The following is a 19,129-nucleotide window of genomic DNA, read 5'->3' as shown; positions in this document are numbered from 1 at the left end:
CAAGGCTACTCTGAGGCATCAGAAATGCCTTTGCAAAGGAGGTAACATATGAACTGAATCTGGAAGGATATTTAGGATTGAGCCAGGCAGATGAAGGTGAAAGACATTTCAGGGAGAGGGAGTAGCATGTGTATGGGTAGACAGAACAGGTTATATCCAGACTACTTACAAGTAATTTACTATGTCTGTAGCCCAAGTAACTTTTGAAGAAACCAGAGGTGGAGAGACAAGTTAGGACATTATAACTCTAATCCAGTTAAGAGATAATGAAGGACCAGACTATGTTAGTGCTAGCATATAATATGTGGAATGGAACACATATTATGTGCTAAATTCTGTAGAAAATACAAAACTGAATGGGATATAAACTTGTCCTCAAACAGTTTATATTTATGTGGATATAGAGATGGGATATAGTCGATTCATCAAATTTTGATGGAAATACTAGCTTTGACAAGGTTGTCAAACAGCCTCTCCAATAAAACAAGAGGGAAAATTGACCTTCACCAGCAGAAAGGGAGAAAAATATGCTAATTTTAACATTGATAAGTGTAGGATCATTTTAAGGATAAAACATGATTTCCATGACTACACAATCAGAAATAACCAGCTTTGAAGCAGTTGCCAGAAAAAATTTCCAAGATTTATTATGGGCTCAAAGTTAAATTTGTCAGCAATATAATTCTTTTAAGAAACGAGAGATGAAAATGGGATACGTACACTGAAGCAGAGGCTCTAAAAACAGCAAGTTTTCTTCCCACAGCTGTTAGCAGTGGTCAGATATTATGAGAATATTATGTCTGCCTTGGGGCTTTGAAATTGATATTGGCAATTTGGAAAGGGTACAGAGTGTGATAAAGGGCTTAGGAAACAGGCACACTGAGCAAGGGTTAAAGGTAGCTCAGAAGCTACACTGACCTCTGCAAACATGCCAAGAACAGTCTCACATCTAGAAAAGGCACAGGCTCTATTGGCTTAGATTCTAAAAGTTTCAACTAGTTTGACTGGAAATTGCTTTGAATATACATTCTTCTTTTACACTGTAAAATTTCCTGGAAAATTAAATACAGCCTGCATTTTAATGAAGTGCCGTAAGTATTAAAATTAAAGATGGAAGGGCTTGAGCATCAAGAAAATTATAATTTTTCTCTAATATCATTATCTCAGCCCAATTGAACACATCTAGGATTTTATATCACTATTAAAATACTTTGAAACAAATTAACATTTACTAAAGAAGTTTATGGTCTTTCATTTAGAAAATTCTGACTTTGCAATTTTCATGTTACACTAACAATCAAGTATGTTTACTCACAGAATTTAACTCATTAAAACCATTCTATACATATATATGCATATGTATACATATACACTTTTACATCATAGATAGATGGACTTCATTAACAAACATTGGCTAATGTTTTCAATATACTTTTATAAAGTGTTTATTGTACGTTAGGACCCCTTCAAGGTGTTTGGGATATATCAGTGAAAAAAACTGCCTTCCTGGAGCTGACATTCTACTGAGAGAAGGTAGACACTGAAAAATACATATAGTAAATAAATAAATGATCTAGCATGTTACAACTGATGACTGCTGTAGTAAAAAAAGAAACCAAATAGAGCAGAGTTAGGGAAATTAGGAGAGTTGGGTGTGCTGGGAACAAGGTACAGTATTAAATACAGTGGTCAGGAGTAGGCATCTTTGGGGAGGTGGGACTTGAGCAAAGACACAAAGGATAGGAGAAAGACATCAGGGAAGTACACAATACTCTTGTGTAAGGATGTTCTAGGCAGAGGAAATAGCTAGTGCAAAGACCCTCAGGCAAGACATAAGTGCAAAGACCCTAAAATGCCTCATGTTTGTGAGCAACAGCCAATGTGCCTGGGACAGAGTGAACAAGGAGTAGACAAAAGATGAAATCAGAGAATTAGGGGATGCAAACCAAATAGGGTCTTGCAGGCCATGGTAAACCTTGACCTGCTCTGAATAAAATGCTGGAGAGTTTTGAGCAGACAGACATGATGTGATTTCTGTTTTAAATGGACCATACTGGGAGGGATATCAGCAAAAATGGCAGAATAGGACTTTCCTGCACTTGTTTCTGAAAAAATCTTCCATTTGAACAATTATTTATGCATAAAAATACCTTTACAAGAGCTTGGGAAACCAAGGAAGAGATTACAGCACCTGGGTATAGCACATACATTTTTAAAAGACACAATTAAGAAGAGTAGGGAGGGAAATCTAACATTACCCACTCCACACTTCCCCCAACCCCAGGCAGCACAACATGGAGGGAGAAACTTTCTGCTTGAAGGAAGAAGAGGGAAGCGAGCACTTTTCTGTGAGGTCTAGCACTGGGTGTGCCCCATTAAAACCCAGTACTGGGTAGGCCCCTATGACCCCAGACTCCAGGCTTTACCTGAGATTGAGTTTCCCAAGATCTGTCACAGGAACTCGCTAGGATCCTGCAGCCCCAGGCATCAGATGAGCTGCACTACCACCAGGCTGACACCAGTGGCCTCAGGCTCAGTAGACCAAAACCTGTGGGACACAGAAAAGGTAGTTCTGAGAGGGAAGTATATACCAATAATTGCTTACATTAAAAATGAAGAAATAGTTTACTGTGAATTTAAAGGGTACATGAATATTTGGGAAATTTGGCTATAACCACTGTAGGGATAATTCAGCTATTCTGATTAGTAGGAAGGAGTCACATTCTCAGTGCTACACAACTGTCCTACTTTAAGTTATTCATTGTGGGAAGAAGATATCTTTCTTCCAAGGTTGAATAATACATATAGTCTGTGTTGCCTAAAAATGTGTCCACTGGCCACATTTGGCTATTTAAATTTAAATGAAAATTAAGTGAAACCAAATAAAAATAAAAATTTAGTTCCTCAGTCAAAATAGCCATATTTCACTTGCTTTGTAGCCACATGTGGCTAATGACTATGCATTAGATGGAACAGACACAGAAAAATAACATTTTAATTCATTTTATTTCTTTACCTTGCCTAAATTGCTCTGGTTGGAACTTCCAGTACTATGTTGAATAGAAATGGTGAAAGTTGGCATCCTTGTCTTCTTCCTTATTTTACAGGAAAAACTTACAACTTTTCACCATTAAGTGTAATGTTAGATTTCAGCTTGTCATCTATGGCTTTTATTATGTTGAAGTACATAATTCTATACCTAGTTTGTTGATTAGTTTTATCATGAAATAATGTTCAATTATTTCGAATGCTTTTTCTACTTCTATTAAAAAGATCATGTGATTTTTAGTATTACTTTTGTTAATATTGGGTATCACATTCATTGATCTGCATATATTGAACCATCCTTGGAACCCCAAGGATGATGCAATAGACTAATGTTTGTGTCCTCCACTCCCCAAATTTCATATGTTGAAACCTAATCCACAATGTCATGGTATTTGAAAGAGGGTGTTTGGAATGTGATTAGGTTATGAGAGTGGAGCTCTCATGAGTGTGATTAGTGCCCTTATAAAAGAGACACCAGAGACCTCTCTTGCTCCTTCTGCCAAGTGGTGAGGCAGCAATAAGATGACCATCTCTAAATTGGGAAACGGGGCCTCACCAGGCATAGAATCTGCTGGTGCCTTGAGCTTGGACTTCCTAGCCTCCAGAACTGTAAGAAATTAATTTCCATTTTTTATAAGCCACTCAACCTATGGTATTTTGTTATAGCAATTTGAATGGACTATGATGAATAAATCCCACTTGATCATAGTGCATAATATTTTTAATGTACTATTAAATTTTGTTTGCTAGTATTTTTTGAGGATTTTTGAATATATATTCATCAGGGATATTAGCCTGTAATTTTCTCTTCTTGTAGTATCTTTGTCTGGCTTTGGAATTATGTAATGATGGTATCATAAAATGAGTTTGGCAGTCTCCCCCTCTCTTCAGCATTTTTGAAGTGTTTGAGAAGAACTGGCATTAATTCTTCTTTAAATGTCTGGTATAATTCACTAGTAAAGCCATCTGGTCAGGGGCTTTTCTTTGTTCAGAGGCTTGGATTACTGATTCAACCTCCTTACTCATTATTATTTTGTAAAGGTTTTTATGTCTTCATAATTAAGTCATGGCAGGTTGTATGTATATAGAAATTTACCAATAACCCTAATAATAAAGAAAGAAGTAAAATTATTTCTGTTTTCAGATGTTATGATCCTATATATAGAAAACCCTAGACTCCACAGAAAAATATTAGAACTAGTTTTTAAATTCAGTAAATTTGCAGACTACAAAATCAACAGAGAAAAATCAGCTTTTTACACACTGACAATGAACTGTCCAAAAAGGATATTAAGAAAACATTCCCTTTTACAAGAGCATAAAAGAAAATAAAATACTTAGGAGTAAACTTAACCAAGGAGATGAAAGACTCATGCACTGAAAACTACAAAAGATTGATAAAAAAAAAATTTATAGGAAACAAGTAAATGGGAATATATCCTATTTTAATGGATTGGAATAATTAATGTTAAAATGTTCATACGACCCAGTGGCCTACAGAGTCAGTGCTACCCCTGTCAAAATTCCAATGGCATTTTTTACAGACATAGGAAAAACAATCCTAAAATTCATATGGAGTGATAAAAGACACAGAATAACTAAAATAATCTTGAGAAGGAATAAAGTAGGAAGCATAATACTTCCTGATTTCAAAATATATTATAAAGCTACAGTAATCAAAACAGTTTTGTACTGTCATAAAACAGACATACAGACCAATGGAACAGAATAAAAAGCCCAGAAATAATCCAATGCATATAGTCAAGTGATCTTTGACAAGGGTGCCAATAATGCACAATGGGGAAAGGATAGTCTTTTCATCAAATGGTATTGTGGAAACTGGATATTGATGTGAAAAAGAAAAGAAAGAGAGAGAGAAAAGGAAGGAAGGAAGGAAGGAAGGAAGGAAGGAAGGAAGGAAGGAAGGAAGGAAGGAAAGAAGAGAGGGAGGGAGGAAAGGAGGGAAAAAGAGACAGAGCAAAAGAAAAAGAAAGAAAGAGGGAAAGAAAGGAAGAAGGAAAGAAAGAAAAAGAAAGAAAGAAAAAAGAAAGAAAGACAAAGAAATTTAACCTCTACTTTAAAGCATACATTAAAATCAGCTTAAAAAGAAATACTGAAATGTAAGAGCTGAAAATGCAAAACTCCTAGAAGAAAACAGGAGAAGAGCTGCTGTACATTTGTCATGGCAATAAATTATTGGCTATGATGCTCAAAGCACAGGCAACAAAAGGAAAAATAGACAAGTGGGCCTACATTAATCTAAAAAGCTTCTGCACAGAAATGATCAGCAGAATGAAAAGTCTACAGAATGGGAAAAAATTTGTCAACTGTATATCTGACAAGGGATTAATATCTAAAATATATAATAAACTCATACAATTCAACTGCAACAACAACAAACAACCCACTTTAAAAATGGGCTAAAGTCTTGAAAATATATTTCTCCAAAAAAGACATACAGATGGCCAACAGGCATATGAGAAGGTAATCAACATCATTAATCATTAGGGAAATGCAAATCAAAGCTACAATGAGATCTATCACTTCACACATGATAGGATAGCTACTATCAAAAAGACAAGAGCCAACAAGTGTTGGCAAGGGTAAGGAGAAAACAGAACCATTATACACTGTGGGTGGGAGTGTATATTGGTACAGTCATAATGGAAAAAGTATGGAGCTTCCTCAAAATTAAAAAATAGAACTATCACATGATCCAGCAATCCCACTTATGTGTATATACACAAAGGAAATAAAATTCGTATCTCTAAGAGATATCTGCATTCCCATGTTCATTGCAGCATTATTTCAAATAGCCCATATATGGAAAAAACTCAAGTAGGCATCAACTCATGAATGGATAACGAAAATGTGGCTTACATATCTAGTGGAATATTATTCAGCTTTTAAAAAAGAAAAATCCTTTCATTTGCTAGATCATGCAGGAACCTAAAGGACAATATGCTAAGTGAAATAAGCCAGCCATAGGACAAATACTGCATGATTTCACTTATATGAGGTATCTATAATAGTCAAATTCATGGAAGGAAAAGTATACAATAGTGATTGGCAGAGTTGGAAAGTGGAGGAAATTGATTGTTCAATGGGTATAAAGTACGTTATGCTATATGAATAAGTTCTGGAGATCTGCTGTACAACATAGTGCCTATAGTTAACAACATGGTATTTTGTACTAAAATTTAAAAGAGTAGATCTCATGTTACGTATTCGTTGTTGGTTTTTTTGTTTTTGTTTTTGTTTTATTTTTTATTTTTTTTTAGATGGAGTCTCACTCTGTCGCCAGACTAGAGTGCAGTGGCACGATCTCAGCTCACTGAAACCTCCGATTCCCTGGTTCAGGTGATTCTCCTGCCTCAGCCTCCCGAGTAGCTGGGATTACAGGCACGCGCCACCACGCCCCCTAATTTTTGTATTTTTGGTAGAGACAGGGTTTCACCAATCTCCTGACCTCGTGATCTGTCTGGCTCGGCCTTCCAAAGTGCTGGGATTAAAGGCGTGAGACACCATGCCCGGCCTGTGTTATGTATTCTTAACACACACACGCATACACACACACACATACACACACACACACACACAACAAAAACAATAATCAACCAATCAAACACACACAAAGGGATGCAACAAAACTTTGGGAGGTGTTGAATATGTCTATTACCTTGACTGTGGTGATGGGATCATAGGTGTCTGCATACGTCCAAACTCATCAAATTTTGCACATTATACATGTGCAGTCATTTGCATATCAATTATACTTCAGTAAAGCTGTTTTTAAAAGAAAAAACAGAACTATTTCACTATGCCAGAAAATTCTATTGGATAGCACTGGCTAGGTACTTTTAATGAACATAATATATTAAATGCTTGCCGGATATGCCTAATATTCCTCTTTCTAGATTTTATAGGCTTGGATAATTATAGAAAAATAATAAGACAGAAAACACAAAATTCTTACTACTTATGTATTCTAATGAAATACCAGTCTGCATTTTTCCCATTTCTTTTGCACTTATCTTTCACAGCTTTTTTTTTTTTTTTTTTTTTTTTTTTGGCCTTACATTTCTTGGTGCTATCTATTTTTTTTCCACCACCTAGAATTAGAAATCAATTCTTTTGTTTCAAATGTGAATTCCCCCTTCCCTAATTATAAGCTGCTACTTTACATAACAAAAGAATTGATTTCTGAAAGCTCTATTCAGACATTAACAAAACTAACAATTGGAATTATCATTCAAATTTATGTCCCTTATAAGCTTTAATGGCCAAGACTAAGATATAGACTTATTTTTAGACTCTTATTCACATTTATCTACTTTTTGCCTTTAAATCAATCCTATAAGATAGCAGGAATCTTTCTTTGCCTCCTACATTTCAGCTTGCTTTCTCATCCTTTGTATACAGTGTTACTTACTTAGACTTCTTGATAAATGAAACAAGTGTGTATTTATTCAAGTTACATGGTGACTTGTTTTCATGAGAAACAAATAAAAATATGACATATCAAGTTAATTATTCTAACATTAGTCTGTTTAGATACTTTAGGTAATTTTTACTCATCATCATCTTTTGGGGCTGGGATAATTTGATGTGACCTAGAAAACTAGCTTTGTGGTTTGATCATTTTCCTCTTTACTCTGAGATCCACCTCCCCTTCCTTTCATGTGCTATGCCCTAAACTACAGATCACAGAAGGATGACTCCTGCAAACTACATTCCCAGATCCCTGTCAAATTGCTTCTTTTGGGCTCACCTAACAGGGAGGCACTGGCTGGAGACTGGATGTGAGAAGCCAGGGTAAGCCTTTGTCTCAGCTTCTGGAGGTATCTCTATCAGTGTCTATAGCAATTCTGTGGTTGCAGAGCCCACAAGGCAGCACCTTCCTCTGAGGTCCCAGCTCCCATCTTGCAGCTCCTTCTATGATTCTAGCTCCTGTCAGATGAGCACTTCATGTCTCCAGATTCACCTTGGTAGCCACTCCTGCTGCTCCCTCAAAAAGCCCTTCTTTTAAATTTTCAGCTCCTGTGAAGGGAACTCAGATCTTGGGCTCTAGTAACATCAGCTCCTTCTCTTTTATTTATTTATTTATTTTTCGAGTTATTGTTTTTTAGGGTTTTTTTAACTTTTATTTTAGGTTCAGGGGTACATGCACACGATTGTTATATAGGCAAATTGTGTATCACAGGGGTTTGGCATACAGATTGTTTTGCCACCCTGGTAATAAGCATAGTACCGGATAGGCAGTTTTTGGTCCTCACCCTCCTCTCAACCCTCCACTCACAAATAGGCTCAGATGTCTGTTGTTCCCTTTTTGTGTTCATGTGTACTCAGTGCTTGGCTCCCACTTGTAAGAACATGTGGTATTTGGTTTTCTCTTCCTGGGTTAGTTTACTTAGGATAATAGCCTCCCTGCACCCATGTTGCTGCAAAAAAACATGAGCTCATTCTTTTTATGGCTGCATAGTATTCCATGGTGTATATGTACCACATTTTCTTTATCCAGTCTACTGTTAATGGGCATTTAGGTTGATTCTGTGTCTTTGCTGTTGTAAACAGTGCTGCACTGAACTAACATGTGCATGGGTCTTTATAATAGAACAATTTATATTCCTTTGGGTACATACTCAATAATCAGATAGCTGGGTCAAATGGTAGTTCTGTTTTAAGTTCTTTGATAAATTCCCAAACTGCTTTCCACAGTGGCTGAATTTATTTACATTCCTACCAGCAGTGGTGGGAATAATGGAATAAGCATTCCATTTTCTCTACAACCTCACCAGCATCTGCTATTTTTTGACTTTTTAATAATAGCCATTCTGACTGGTGTGAGATGGTATCTCATTGTGGTTTTGATTTGCATTTCTCTAGTGAGTAATGATGTTGAGCACTTTTTCATATGCTTGTTGGCCACCTGAATGCCTTCTTTTGAAAAATATCTGTTCATGTCATTTGCCCACTATTTAATGGGGTTTTCTGTTTTTTGCTCATTAGTTTGTTTAAATTCTTTATAGATTCTGGATATTAGACCTTTGTTTGATGCATAGCTTGCAAATTTTTTCTCTCATTCTGTAGGTTGTCTGCTCTGTCGATAGTTTCTTTTACTGTGCAGAAGCCCTTTAGTTTAATTAGATTCCATTTGCCAATTTTTCTTTTTGTCACAATTGCTTTTGGCATCTTTATCAGAAATCTTTGCCAGGGCCTATATCCAGAATGGTATTTCCTAGGTTATCTTCCAGGGTTTTTTAGTTTTAGGTTTTACATTTAAGCCTTTAATCCATCTTGAGTTGATTTTTGTATGTGGTGCAAGGAAGGGATCAATTTCAATTTTCTGCATATGGCTAGTCAGTTATCCCAGCACCATTTATTGAGTAGGGAGCTCTTTCCCCATTGCTTATTTTTGTCAAGTCTGTCAAAGATTCGATGGTTGTAGGTGTCCAGATTTATTTCTGGGTTCTCTATTCGATTCTACTGGTCTATGTGTCTGTTTTTGTACCATGCTGTTTTGGTTATTATAACCAAACATGCTGTTTTGGTTATTGTAGACTTCTAGTATAGTTTGAAGTTGGGTAAGGTGATGCCTCTGGTTTTCTTCATTTTTCTTAGGACTGCTATTAAGGCTCTTTTTTGATTCCATATGAGTTTTAGAGTCGTTTTTGTTTTTGTTTTTTTTCTAATTCTGTGAAGAATGTTCTTGGTAGTGATAGCAATAGCATTTACTCGGTAAATTGCTTTGGGAGGTATGGCCATTTTAAAACATTCATCCTTCCTATCCATGAGCATGGAATGTTCCTTCTATTGTCTCTCCAACCCTAGTAATGGAAGCAACTTCTTGCATTTGATAACCTCTGGGCTATCTCCCCTCACCCTGTTATTCTGTGAGGTCTTCTAACAATGTGGTACTACCTTCCCCTATGAAACTCCCTTTGTTGAAGTACTTGACATGAGTTCTCTTTTCCTGACTCTACTGTGACTGATAATCCCTGGTATTAGTATGGTATCTAAAAGTTGCGGGTAAGCACAAAAATAATTGGTCTTAGGGTCAGAAGAACTATGTCTAAACTCTGACAATTCTAATTCCTTAGTATGTAACTAGAGAAAATACATGTACTCTGAGTTTCAATATCTTTAACTGTAAATCTTGGAAAATAATTCCAATTCCATTGATTGATCATGCATATTGAATGAGATAAGTAAATGCACATAGAAAATACCTAGTAGGAGGTACTTGAGGAACATTAAGAAATTTGTGAAAGTATTTTCTTCCTTTATTTTAGGAAGCAATTTCAATGTTGTAGCTTTAGTACTTGGACCTTTATCTAATTGGCAGACCTCAAACAAAATTGGTGTGAAAGGAAATCTAATTCTTTCCATTCATACGTGTTTAAATCTGCATTGCTATTTTCTTGGAGGTTGTGAGAGGTGTATCTTGCTCTTTTTTAAAAATGGTGTCCAATTCATCATGAAATAAATCATACTCGGGCTGCTATGCAATCTTTTTTTTTTAAATATAAATTTATTTGGTTTTCTTTGCCAGTATTGATTTTTTTCTTATAGGCAGTAAGTAGAAAGTTGTACCATAAAACTTTCCCAATTTTTTACCCTTTTCATTTATATTTAAAACCTTGTTGTTATCAATGTTTTCCATTGAAAAACCCTCAAAAACTTCTCTTTTAGGTTTTTGATTTGTAATACATCTGTATTAAAAATAAAACAGGTATATTTACTAAAAGCATTCCAGTTTTTTTTACATTTATGCAGTATTTCCAGTATGACTTTTTAGATTTACAGTAAATTAATACAGCCTTTTCCACCTTCTCTACATTCATACTTCCTCTCCAGTGTGGATCATGTTTCCTAACAACAAGCAATCTTTTACAATAAACTATACATTCTAGGATTATTCAGTTTTTTGTTTTTTTTTTTTTTTTTTACCAGAAGGGCAATGAGAGAAATCTATCCTCAGTTCTATTAAACTCTCTCTTCTTACTGTGACCAAGCCAACCCTTTCCGGTAGCCCAAAAGTAAGTGGTGTGAAATGTAGACTATATTATGATCAAAAAGTTTCCAGCAGTGAGCTCAGTTTACAGCCACCAGTCACTGAGGTCTATCTCTTGTCACCAGCAAATACATTTATAACTTCCTTTTTTTTAAGCAAAAGTGTTTCCTTGTAATTAGAGCAATTCCAAGTATTACAGAATTATGTTTTAACCAATTACTTTGCATTTTAATTAAATTTTGTGGTGGACTACAATATATATGGGGGAAATGCACAAAGTAGAAATGTACAGTACAGCCCTTTCTCACACAGTGAATTTCTGCCTGACCCTCAAGCGTAAGAAATAAAGTCTTCAACCTAAATAACTCCCATACACCCTGTCAAAATCACTATTTCTCTTTTCCAAAGATAACCTGAATTGTATGGTAGTTATTTCCTTCATTTCTTTGTGGTTTTATTTCCTCAGTACGTATCGTTAAACATTATTTTTTAAGTGTACCTGATTTTTTAATGTTACCTGAATGGAATAATCTAGAAGTGTCTAAGTTGTTCTAGTCAGCATTATGTTAGTGGGAAATATGAATGTAGCACTAATTCACTTATGTTAATGTTTCCTAGCATGTCATTGCCTGACTTTCTACAATTTATTTATGAATTTTACTTTTAAATTAGTTTGAGATTATTGCCAATTTGAGATATTACATGTAATGATGCTAATGATGTTCTTATACATGCTGCTTGGTGCACAAGTGCCTACACTCTGTTGAATAGAGATGTAAAAGTAGAATTTCTGAGTAATAGGTGATGTACGTCTTCAACTTTGGTAGATAATACCAAATTTTATTTCAAAGTACTTTAAACATATATTCTTACTAACATCTTTTTTTTTTTTTGAAATAAGGCCTTACTCTATCACCCATGCTGGATTACATGGTGCAACCTCGGCTCAGTGCAGCCTTGACTTCCCAGGCTCAAGCGATCCTCCCACCTCAGCCTCCTGAGTAGCTGGGACTACAGGCATCTGCCACCACATCTGGCTAATTTTGTTTATTTGTTGTAGAAACAGGATATCACTGTGTTGCCCAGGCTTGCCTCGAACTTCTGGATGGAAGCTATCTTCCTGCCTCAGCCTCCCAAAGTGTTGGGATTACAGAAGTCAGCCATGGTGCCTGTCCCCAACATCTTAATAGAACTCTTATTGCACACATCCTAGCCTACACCTGGTATCATGTGTGGGTGTGGGGATGTATGTTTGTGTTTCTTAAATTTTAGTGATATCTTACTATAATTTTAATCTGTATTTTGTTGATTACTAATGATTTGAGCATATTTTATATGGCTATAGGCCACTTTTTGCCTTTACTGTGGTGGGCGGAGAGGAGGACTTTAAAGTGTTGGTTCAATTTTTTTTTTCCTGTTTTCTATTAGGTTATCAGGATTTTGCTTGCTTATTATTTTTTTCCTATTTTTGCCATGTTAAAATACACATAATATAAAATTTACTATCTTAACAAATAATTATTTTCCTTCTCCAATTTATTGGTATAGACAACGTAACGATTTAAGTGTAGAGCTAAGTAATACTAAATACATTAATAACATTGTGCAACCATCATCACCATCGATCGATCTCCACAACTCTTTTCATCTTGTAAAACTGAAACTCTATAGCATTCTACTCTCTACACATTAAAAAATATTCCCCATTCTCCCCTCTCCCCAGCCTCTGGCAACCACCATTCTACTTTTTGTCTCTATGATTGTGATTAATTTAAATATCTCATATAAGTAGAATAGTACAGTATAAGTACTTTTGTGACTGGTTTATTCCACTTACTATCATGTCTTCAAGGTTCATCCATGTTGTAGCATATGACAAAATTTCCTTCCTTTGTAAGGTTGTATATACTATTGTATGTATATATCACATATTGCTTATCTATTCATTCATCCATGGACATTTTATTTGCTTCCATATTTTAGCTGTTGTTAATAATGCTGCTATGAGAATGAGTACATAAATAGCTCTTTGAAGCCCTGTTTTTAATTATTTGGGGTATATATCTAGAAATGGAATTGCTGGATCATACAGCAATTTTATTTTTGACTTTTGAAAGAACACCAGTTTTCCACAGCAATTACACCATTTTACATTATCACCAAAAATGTACAAGTGTTGCAATTTCTCCACAGCCTTGCCAATACTTGGTATTTCTTCTTGTTGTTGTTTTATAGTAGCTACCCTGATGAGCATGAAGTATTATGTCATTGTAGTTTTAATTTGCATTTTCCTAATGATTTGTGATGTTGAGCATTGTTTTGTATACTTCCGGCCATTTGTATATTTTCTTTGGAGAAATATTTGTTCATCCCTTTGCACATTTTTTTCACATTATCTTTCATCAGATATATGGTTTGAAAATATTTTCTCCCATTCTTTGGGGTGCCTTTTTATTCTGTTGATGTTGTTTATTGATATGCTAAATTTTTTAATTTCCACAAAGTTTGTCTATTTATTCTTTTGTTACCTGTCCTTTTGATATTATATTTCTGAAGTGCATCCTCTGGCTATATTTTTGAAAGTGGTACTACTGAATCAAAGTTCAAAAGCATTTTTTAAATTTTGTCAAATTTTTAACCATAATTATACTATTGTACTATTCTGTAGTCCCATTAGCAAGATATGAGTGTCTGTTCTCTACAGTCTTGCCAACAGAGGGTGATAATGAGCTCTCAAATGTTTGTCAATGTATAATGTGAGAAATTTTGTCAATTAGCTTGAATTTACATTTTCCTCATTATAAGTGAAATTTAGAATCTTTTAATAAGTTTAATGACAGTTTTTGTATCTCTTTAAAATTGTTTTAAAATTCAAAATTGTTCATGTCTTTTTGCCAATTTTTCCATAAGTTTATTTAGGTTGTTAAACTTCATCTTTTTAGATTATTTATTAAGATAGTAACCCTTTATTTGTAGCATGTATTGCAGATATTTTAGTCTTCTTTTTACTTTACCTGTGTTTTTCTTTTTTTATCATGCAGTTTTTTAAATTTTAAGCAGTAGAAGTTATCCTTTCTTTTATTGCATCTGGACTTTGAGTCATAGTTAAGACAGTTGGTTTTTCAGGAATTTGAATAGGCTACTAGTGAATTATTTCCTCAAACCTTTTTATTGGCAGGTAGAAAGGAAGCAGCTGCCATTTTGTAGATAACATGTAGTGATCTGCTGACTGATCTCATTAGCATGAAGCAGCGTCTAGACCTGAATTACACTAGCTTCTTTGAATTTTCCTTTAGTTTTCCTGACTTCTGCGCCAACTTGTGCTCAAGTGTCAGGTCTGCTTATGCTCCAGCATCAGATGTGGAGGGAGAACCTTTAAAAGACTGTTTACCCAGTTCCCACAATTGAGAAACCCAGATCCCTGTAACAAATCTCTCTCTCTCTCTCTCAATCTCTCTCTCTCTCTCTCTCCCTCCCTCCTATCTGTTATTTGTTTGATCTTCTATTTGTGTGCTTTTCTGGATGAGGCCTCACTTATAGATAAACGGTTTCTATTCATAAATTATTTTAGGGAAATGCTGTAAGGCTTATCCCTGTTTGGAGATTTACAGTAGCTGTAGTATTAAGATCTCTAGGATAACCTGGAATAAAGAAATCTTATGCTATATTCATCAAAGCATTGTCACACTTTCTTGACTTACTACCAAAACCACTTACCTAAAATTGTTTCATATCTCATAGAGATAGTTTTCCAAATAAAATTTTTGTGGAATATAGGTAGATGGATAGGTAGGTAAGTAGATAGATAGATAGATAGATAGATAGATAGATAGATAGATAGAGATAGAGATAATATCCTGAAGCTATATCCCAATCCAGAAGAGATGGGCTTAATTATAAAAAAGTTGAAACATAAAGGCCATACATTTTTCATAGTCTTTGTTATTTTTTAAAAAACACTAAGCCTTTTCCCAAAGCTTTACTACTTTTGGTCTGTGATCAATAAAGCTTAAAATCCAATCACTATTAATTTGCCTCTCACTTTTCCACTAGTATTAACAGAACTTACAATACATAGGAGGACTGAGTTCTGAACAAGTTGATCACTTCACATACACAACCAGCCAAGAGGGCAAATGGGGGTTGAAATCAATTTCAAGCTCTTCTAAATGTCATTTGCTTCACGGGGCAGAGCTACATCTGCCTGGAGTAAGGAACATCTTTTCTAATTAGTACACAGTCTCCATCTGCACTCCAAGATGAATGACAATGGGGATGTGCATACCTGGAGAAGTGTCTATGTCTAATCTGAACAAAGATGCCATAGCTACTTGTGTCTAATGCACCTAAAAAGTCTGTGAATGTTTCCTCATTTTCATTTTGCCAAGAAGAAAATTGTGTTTTGAAGAGGATAAGTAATCTATTTATAATCCCAAGCTAGTAACCTGAGTCCAATCCCCATTTTTTTTCCACTGTAATAGACTGTCTTTTTACCTGTGTGTTACCCCCATGCAGCATTTCTTCCTGTGTTATGTTGTCTAATTATTTCTAACTGCCTGCTTTCTTGTGCATTCACTTAAAAATCTAGATTATGATTCCACTGTGACAAATGGGAAATGAATGTTTTTCATCCTACTGTATATTGTTCAAATGTTTACTATATGTATGTCATTTTGAAGTTAATTCTGTAATTTTATTTTGCAAATTCATTTTGCATATTTTATTGAGTTTTCTCTAAGCTCCTGTGTTTTTCTAGCAGCTTTATAACTCTCTACAACCAGTCATGGAATAGAAAAATATACCTAAGATTCCTCAATGAAGTTTCAAAGCCATATGATATTATAACATAGAATGCTTCCATATGTTAGAACCATAATAACAGAAGTTGCACACTAAAAATTGTTTTATTTTTTGAATAGTGCCCATTTATATTCCACATTATTGAAGTAACATTATACTTTCAATAAACATCTCTAGACATAATTATTTAGTTCCTCTGTCCCATAAAGGGTGGCGATCACTTTATTTATTGTCTAAATCATAAAAGGCAGTAATTTTTTAAAAATACCCTAAATAAAAAATATCTAATAAGTGAGCAGTTAACAAATGCACTGACTAATCACTAGGTAGCTGACAACTGGATATTTTGGGAATATGTGAATATCAGTAGATCATTTGTAATAAAAAGTAGAAACTTATAAAAAGGGATAATAATAATTAAAGAGGTAAGATAATGGAAGATTCTTTTTCAACATGTTTTCATTTTCTTAAATATGTTGTGATCCTAAATAAGCAAATTAAGGAACCAGGTTGATTACTACGTAAAAATCCTTGAATCATATGATTCATTTCATAGCTTTTAAGACTCCATGAAGGATAATGTTTAAGACATGTCAGGCAGAACACCAAGTGGTATAGATTTAAAACAGAGTCTATTGGGAGAAAACTTACAAGCAGAGAAGTGATAGAGCACATACATTTCCCTAAGCTCTACCTATCCCACAGTGAAAGCTAAGCATAGCTCCACACCCAACACAATGTACTAGATAGGAGTAACCTTCCTCCCAAACCTCTAAATATCTATATATTTATAATGAAGGTCAGGGCAAATCTATGTAACTAAGTAACAGAGGAATTCCTTCGTGAAGGAAATGGGCTTCTTAGAAATGAGGAGTTCATGAAGCCCCATAACTGGTAGCAGCTTGTTATTTTGATGAGTTAACTCAGACTATTTGGACCATTCTTCTAATCTATTAAAGGAGGGAGTGATATTAACCCAATAACCCTCCAGATTTATTGCTTTCTATGTATTTAATCAGTCTAGCTTGAAACCTCAGTAGAGTAGTTCCATGGCTTACAAATAGAATGGTGTATTCAAAATGCAATGTATAACTTTTTCCACAAAGAGAATGTATTTTCCCTCTTGGGAAAATCCATCTTATATGGTTTTGATACAACTAATCCTGCCCCCAATATTTTCTTCCTCTACTTTCTGGGCAAAAAGAATTGAGCCAGTGATTGCTGCAAGATCCTGTGTTCGATCATTTTTCCCTGGGACAATTTCCCCCAGAGATATCATGGACAAAGATCCTCTCTCTGATGGGGATGTTAATCTGTAGACTATGGGTCTAGGACAGCAATTCCTTCCTCCTTAAGAGAGAATCAATGTAATAAGATAAGCAGTGGCAAGAGTTGGAGGGAGAAAGAAGAACTAATGACATTGTTTAAGCTTTATGTTTAGTTATGACTGAACCCAGGTCCACATTCTTTTGTATATATAAATAAATTCCCCTATCAGCTTAAATTAATTTCAATTGAATTGGTCTTTTTTGAATATAAACGAGCCATAACTGGAGTAATAATTTTCTAAAATCCGCTACTACCATTTTTGGTATCAGAATTAATTATTCCAATTCTCATAGAGACTATGAGACTTGTATTTCCAATTTTTAGGTAATTGATTTTTTATTATAATAGCGTTATGACTGATGGTTGATATTTTGGAAGTCAAAAACCTTAATGTACTTTCTAAGAGAGGATTATTCACTATTGGAAAGGCCAAAAAGAGCACTGTATCACAACACCTGAGGAGAGCATAAAAAAAACTGAGAGAATACCATAATACAATGATACTGGAAATAACAGCAACAGTGTCATTAGCCACAAAATAATCTAGAAATTTCATATGTATTTTTTATTTGAAGAATATCATATAAAGCAAGAATTCAACCATTTATTTCCCTAAGAGGGGAAAAAAAGAGTACTGACAAGATATTCTGTTTAGTTTTACAAAATATTCTAGCTGAAAAAAATTTGAATGTCTTAGTTATATTGCTATTCTTTACTCCATTAATCTAATATACCTTCCATCTATCTGTCTTATTATCCTCTCTATTTTTAAAATAAAAATATAAAAAGAACACTGCCACACATGTGAGATATGATGGAAAAATAAAGGTTTCTAGTGCCATTTATTTTATTATTTATTTCTGAAGTTCATAAACTTTAAGAGGTTTTAATGACATTGTAGATCTTTGAATATTGCCGACTTAAGTGATTAGGAACTTAGTATTTTAATATTCTTCTCTGATCTATGTTTCACTGATTCTGTTCAGAGTTAATTAGAAAAAGCTTAAAATTGGTAATGAACAAAGTTTTCTTTTTATTAGAATTATACTGAAGAGTTAGCATATAATGCAGACTTCTTAAATTGCAAAGACTTGCTGAACAGTGAATCTATTTCCAGGTCACTTTTTCAAGTTAGAAAATATAGATAGATAGATAGATAGATAGATAGATAGATAGATAGATAGAGATAGAATCTACTATTATTTCTTCTGCATTTAATCATAATGCAAAAAAAAATCAAAAATATTTATGGCTTCTGACACAGCAAAAATTTGAAGGTATTCAAGAATATATTCATTTCTTCTTCAGTATTTCATGTTTCTAAAATGTATTGATTATAATTATAAATGTTTATAAAGTTATATTGATTCATTATGTTCAAATGTGTTCTAAACTTTAAACGTGTTCATTCAAAAGAAGTTTGACTCTTTTAGTTATAAGGAAAACAAGAATCAGAAGTCTTCTTCAAAAAAACTGCAATGACTACAGTAGGGATGAGTTGGATATCTGTTTGGCCTCTCATGTCCAGCATTCATTTTTTCCTTTTTAGAGTAACAGCACTTCAATCCCCTTTGGGTAAGGGGCATGTCTTCCTTCTCTCTCACACATCTTTCCCAACCACTGATATCTCTAGCATCATTGGGTCCAGCAAACCACATGACCCAAAAATGCAGAGATGCTTACATTATAACTTAGACTTGCTACAGAACACTTCTTTGCTCCGGGCCTAACTCAAAGCTAGCAGCCTTTTGTATCATTGTGTATATGGGGTAAAGCAGTGTCTTGGGGTATGGAACGTTTCCTATAGGGTCTGAACTTATTCCAAAATGGACCACATAGTTGGAAGTAAAGCACTCTTCAGCACATGTAAAAGAATGGAAATCACAGCAAACTGTCTCTCAGACCACAGTGCAATCAAATTAGAACTCAGGCTTAAGA

The 19,129-nt window shown here is 34.6% G+C and overlaps 1 protein-coding gene across 5 annotated transcripts in view; it reads right to left on the bottom strand.

Annotated features, from left to right (window-relative positions):
* The window catches only part of DCAF8L2 (DDB1 and CUL4 associated factor 8 like 2), a 176,885-nt gene that overhangs the window by 128,401 nt on the left and 29,355 nt on the right, over nucleotides 1-19,129 (bottom strand). For 4 of the 5 annotated variants that reach the window (XM_050777594.1, XM_050777593.1, XM_050777595.1 and 1 more), the window contains exons 2-3: nucleotides 6,728-6,834; nucleotides 2,427-2,548 (exon numbers count right to left, since the gene is read on the bottom strand). The gene's annotated coding sequence lies outside the window, so the exon portion shown is untranslated. The remainder of the gene's footprint in view (nucleotides 1-2,426; nucleotides 2,549-6,727; nucleotides 6,835-19,129) is intronic. The other variant, XM_050777592.1, reaches the window with a different exon arrangement.

This window comes from Macaca thibetana, chromosome X (genome assembly GCF_024542745.1).
Source record: "Macaca thibetana thibetana isolate TM-01 chromosome X, ASM2454274v1, whole genome shotgun sequence".
Taxonomy (NCBI): domain Eukaryota; kingdom Metazoa; phylum Chordata; class Mammalia; order Primates; family Cercopithecidae; genus Macaca; species Macaca thibetana.
This window is presented reverse-complemented; position numbering and strand designations above follow the sequence as displayed.